Here is a 6,000-nt window from a genome sequence, read left to right as displayed (position 1 = left end):
AGTTTTGGCATGCCTGATATCAACAACAGTGCAGATTTTTGTTTACCTCCAGCCAAGGAGTTCCTATTGGACGGCTTCATTTTTTTCCTTTGATGGACAGTGGGGCAAAAAAGTATTTAGTCAGCCACCAATTGTGCAAGTTCTCCCACTTAAAAATTAAGGTATTTGGCGGACATTGGGAAGCTTTTGCATCTTCTGCTTTCTTTATTACAGGGAAYACTCTGTTGCTTGGTACTTCTACATGACTGACAGTTTTGGCATGCCTGATATCAACAACAGTGCAGATTTTTGTTTACCTCGGCCAACCTTGACCTCAGCCAAGGAGTTCCTATTGGACGGCTTACATTCTTTTTCCTTTGATGTATGGAGCAAGAGGTGTGGTAAGTTTCCTAAGATTCCAAAGGGAATTCGAGTATTCACAAATGTTTCTGGCATACATTTTACTTGCTTAAAGTCCTTCATTTTTTTTTTTTACAACTTACCAATTCTGCAACAGAACTGACCACACAGACAATATCTATATAAATGTCCACCAAAAACAAATGGATGGCTAATATATTGTACCAGGGCCATTGATGTATCAAAACTACAGGACCAGCAAAGACATATCATCCATATAAATCACTCCTACATTTTATATATAGGGAACTCATGTGCCTTCTACTAAATTAACAAACGTTCAAACATGCCTATTACACAGGTCAATGTTAAAACTAACAGATCAAAAAATGATCAGAGTCATAGGCAGTATTTAACCAAGCATTGTACTTTCAACCGGTAAACAATATCACGTTCTTAACAGGTCAACCCCACATGTCAATGGCAGCATCATAAAGCTGAGTGTAAACTCAGGAAAAAAATTAACGTCCTCTCACTGTCAACTGTGTTTATTTTCAGCAAACTTAACGTGTAAATATTTGTATGAACATAAGATTCAACAACTGAGACAAACTGAAATAGTTCCACAGACATGTGATTAACCGAAACTGAATAATGTGTCCCTGAACAAAGGGGTGGTCAAAATCAAAAGTAGCAGTCAGTATCTGGTGTGGCCACCAGCTGCATTAAGTACTGCAGTGCATCTCCTCCTCATGGACTGCACCAGATTTGCCAGTTCTTGCTGTGAGATGTTACCCCACTCTTCCACCAAGCGACCTGCAAGTTCCCGGACATCCTAGCCCTCACCCTCCCAGATGTGCTCAATGGGATTGAGATCCGGGCTCTTCGCTGGCCACGGCAGAACACTGACATTCCTGTCTTGCAGGGAGTCATACACAGAACGAGCAGTATGGCTGGTGGCATTGTCATGCTGGAGGGTCATGTCAGGATGAGCCTGAAGGAAGGGTACCACATGAGGGAGCAGGATGTCTTCCCTGTAAGGCACAGCTTTGAGATTGCCTGCAATGACAACAAGCTCAGTCCGATGATGTGACACACCACCCCAGACCATGACGGATCCTCCACCTCCAAATCGGTCCCGCTCCATGGCGTAACGCTCATTCCTTCGACGATAAATGCGAATCCGACCATCACCCCTGGTGAGCCAAAACCGCGACTTGTCAGGGAAGAGCACTTTTTGCCAGTCCTGTTTGTGCCATTGTTGCCGGTGATGTCTGGTGAGATCTGTGAAGTTATTTGGATTTTTATGAATTATCTTTGAAAGACAGGGTCCTGAAAAAGTGATGTTTCTTTTTTTGCTGAGCTTATATATACAAACTACCGTTCAAAAGTTTGGGGTCACTTAGAAATGTCCTTCTTTTTGGAAAAAAAAGTAAAATTTTTGTCCATTAAAATAGCATAATATTGATCAGAAATACAGTGTAGACATTGTTAATGTTGTAAATGACCATTGTAGCTGGAAACTGCAGATGTTTAAAGGAATATCTGCATAGGCGTACAGAGGCCCATTATCAGCAACCATCACCATCACTTATTTTAAGAATGTGAAATGTCCGAATAATAGTAGAGAGAATGATTTTTCAGCTTTTATTTCTTTCTTCACATTCCCAGTGGGTCAGAAGTTTACATACACTCAATTAGTATTTGGTAGCATTGCCTTTAAATTGTTTAACTTGGGTCAAACATTTCGGGTAGCCTTCCACAAGCTTCCCACAATATGTTGGGTGAATTTTGGTCCATTCCTCCTGACAGAGCTGGTGTAACTGAGTCAGGTTTGTAGGCCTCCTTGATTCGCCACACGCTTTTTCAGTTCTGCCCACAAATTTTCTATAGGATTGAGGTCAGGGCTTTCTGATGGCCACTCCAATACCCTGATTTTGTCGTCCTTAAGCCATTTTTCCACACCTTTGGAAGTATTGCATGGGGTCATTGTCCATTTGGGAGACCCATTTGCGACCAAACTTTAACTTCTGACTGATGTCTTGAGATGTTGCTTCAATATATCCACATAATTTTCCTGCCTCATGATGCCATCTATTTTGTGAAGTGCACCAGTCCCTCTGCTGCCACCCCCGTGCTTCCACGGTTGGGGATGGTGTTCTTCGGCTTGCAAGCCTCCCCCTTTTTCCTCCAAACATAACGATGGTCATTATGGCCAAACAGTTCATTTTTTGTTTCATCAGACCAGAGGACATTTCTCCAAAAAGTACAATCTTTGTCCCCAATGTGCAGTTTGCTAAACCGTAGTCTGGCTTTTTATGGCGGTTTTGGAGCAGTGGCTTCTTCCTTGCTGAGCGGCCTTTCAGGTTATGTCGACTATAGGACTCGTTTACTGTGGATATAGATACTTTTTTGTTACCGGTTTCCTCCAGCATCTTCACAAGGTCCTTTGCTGTTGTTTCTGGGATTGATTTGCAATTTTCGCATCAAAGTATGTTCATCTCTAGGAGACAGAACGCGTCTCCTCCCTGAGCGGTTATGACGCTATATGTTACTAACCGACCTGCCCAAAACTATAGTTTGTTAACAAGAAATTTGTGGAGTGGTTGAAAAACAAGTTAATGACCATTAAAACGTTTTGTATAATATATATATATATGATTACACACACACATGTATTTAAACCCGTTCTTTGTGGCACTCCATATACAGTATACTGTACTTCCATAACATTTTTCAACTGGTACTGGAGACCTTCAGACGAGTCATTTGAGGCCTGTGGGCATCCTTAAGCAAAACAACCGACATGTACATGTTTGTCATATTAGTGTGTAGCCCAAAACTGTTCGGACGCTACAGACAGAAGTTGGCAGATTGGCTGTACCAACTTCATACGAGCCCCAAGATACTTGTGGGGGCCGTAGAGCAAAATGAGAAACACATCGTGTTCACATATTTCCATAATAGTTTGTAGGCCAAACCATTAAAAAGCATGATCATTACACAGGTGCAACTTTTACTGGGACAATAAAAGGCCACTAAAATGTTGCAGTTTTGTTACACACACACATGCAACAGATGTCTCAAGTTGAGGGAGCATGGAATTGGCATGCTGACTGCAGAATGTCCACCAGAGTTGCCAGAGAATTGAATGTTAATTTCTCTACCATAAGCCACCTCCAACATTGTTTTAGAGAAGTAGTACGTTCAACTGGCCTCACAACCGCAGACCACGTGTAACCACGCCAGCCCAGGGCCTCCGCATCCGGCTTCTTCACCTGCGGGATCATCTGAGACCAGCCACCCGGACAGCTGARGAAACTGTGGGTTTGCARAARTGAAGAACTTCTGCACAAWCTGTCAGAAACCGTCTCAGGGAAGCKCATCTGCGTGCTRGTCYTCTTCACCAAGGTCTTGACCTGACTGTCMTGAGTGACMTCAGRYGGCAAATGCTCACCTTTGATGGCCACTGGCACGCTAGAGAAGTGTGCTCTTCACGGATGAATCCRGGTTTCAACTGTAGCGGGCAGATGGCAGATGGTGTCGTCTGGGCAAGCTATTTGCTGATGTCAACATTGTGAACAGATGCCCCATTGTGGCAGTGGAGTTATGGTATGGGCAGGCATAAGCTACGAACATCAAACACAATTGCATTTTAATCGATGGCAATTTGAATGCACAAAGATACCGTGAGGAAATACTGAGGCCCAATGTCGTGCCATTCAATCCGCCACCTTCACCTCAATTTAAGGTATCTGTGACCAACAGATGCATATCTGTATTCCCAGTCATGTGAAATCCACCAATTAGGGCCTAATTAATGTATTTAAATTGACTGATTTCCTTATATAAACTGTAACTAAGTCTAAAATCTTAAAAATTGTTACATGTTCCGTTTATATTTTAGTTCAGTCTATCTGGCCAAAACAAAGACATGTATGATGTGCTATACTGAACTGTACTGTACTCTACTCTGCTCTACTGTGCCCTGCTGTACTGTACTGTGCTCTACTATACTGTACTGTGCTCCAGTTTACTCTACATGAGTTTCTTACAATTGAAGAAAGGATCTATGGACTCTTAATCTAGTGGTCTTGGTTTGAGACCACTCAAGACCACATATATTCGGGCTTTAACTTGTCATGGTCTCAACTCACTGGGTCTGAGTCTGGATCTTGGGTCCAATGTCCTGGTATAAATCTTGGTCTTGCCTCCTGGATATTACCTTAGTCTTTGGTTTACAAACCAATACAAACCAATTTGAAGAAGACAATGCTTTCTGATCATTGGCTATTCACTCCCAACACATAGGAATCCCAACCCAGTTGACTACTTTTAAATGGTGGTAGCCCTCAATGGCAATGTCTATACTAAAATTAGTTATATCCATCTGGAGTCCTCCAATTATATCTCTGATTGACACTTCACACCGAAACGCCAAAAATAAAGATAAGTAAAGTGATCATTTAAACATCTAATGACATAATTAATGACAGAACAATATAGATTATATTTCTCTAAATWCAATTTAAAGATTTGYAAAATATTTGTTACTARTTTGTTAATTTGGAAGGTTAATCAAACGATCACTACTGTCCATGGTTCTCCCTTTATTGCAACTTCTTCACAAATTTTGTGGGGTGGTAAGGAAGTCAAATAAATATTTCAAATATGAAATATTAACAAAGTGTGTGAGTAGTATACAGTYTATGTTTACCTGAAATARGTTGGAAGAGTTTTAAATTGGCTTTACAGCTTCCTCTGGTGCAATATAATAATAATAATAWGATGTATTTTATYTAGCACTTTTCATACAGAATCTCAAAATAAAAACAAATTCAGGGGGCTGGCAGTTTATGGGAGCAGTTCAGTAAAGGAGTAGCTTGAGTGGAGGTGGCATTGATGGTACAGCCAGGGAAGGAGACACGTCAGACAGGCAGGCCCGGAGCTCTCCATCAGGCATCTCTCTCACAGCTACACCTTCTATGTAGGTAGGCTGGAACATRCACCACCGGATGTGTAGCACCAACCTGGATGATGCTTAGGCACCTTCGCCCAAGAGACCACCCCAGTTTGGCCTCGTAATCAGGAACAYCCTTCTACGAGGCGAGCCTCTGTCGTCGCCTCACACCACAGTACAAATCCTTCCAGAAGCCAGGGCAGGTGGAACAAAAAGCCGGTTCTGTGTTGATGCATCATTCAAATTACATATGCCAGCTAGCTAGCTAGCTATAGCTAACCAAGCCATAGCTAACCAAGCCAAGTAAACTTGCCATCGTCAGTTCTGCAACTACATAGGTCACCACCAGATATAGCTCAACTCACAACAGGTTATATAAAACCAATACATTTGTACATTGTTTTTAAATGCAACAAAAAACACTTCAATTATATGTACAGTATTTACAGATACAATTACATATCGGGATATTATTTAATGATATATCCCACATAAAGAAATACTACAGTTTACTATAGAATAGCACAGTACTTACTATAGACTTCTGTAGTATTCAATACTACACACTGTAGTATCCCTCGATCATGTTTACTTAGTACTTAGTATAGAATTTTGTAGTATACTATAGTAAATTCTACATTATTATTCACAAAAGAAACACTAGTAAATGCTACAGAAATGTCAGCAAAAACATAATTTTT

General features: G+C 41.2%; 1 protein-coding gene across 2 annotated transcripts in view; it reads right to left on the bottom strand.

Annotated features, from left to right (window-relative positions):
- LOC111956791 (anion exchange protein 2-like) overlaps nucleotides 1-6,000 on the bottom strand; it is a 62,434-nt gene that overhangs the window by 41,643 nt on the left and 14,791 nt on the right. The window lies entirely within an intron of this gene.

The sequence above is a fragment of the Salvelinus sp. IW2-2015 genome, linkage group LG32 (genome assembly GCF_002910315.2).
Source record: "Salvelinus sp. IW2-2015 linkage group LG32, ASM291031v2, whole genome shotgun sequence".
Lineage (NCBI taxonomy): Eukaryota > Metazoa > Chordata > Actinopteri > Salmoniformes > Salmonidae > Salvelinus > Salvelinus sp. IW2-2015.
The sequence above is the reverse complement of the archived record's forward strand: the minus strand, read 5'-3'. Positions and strand labels throughout refer to the sequence as shown.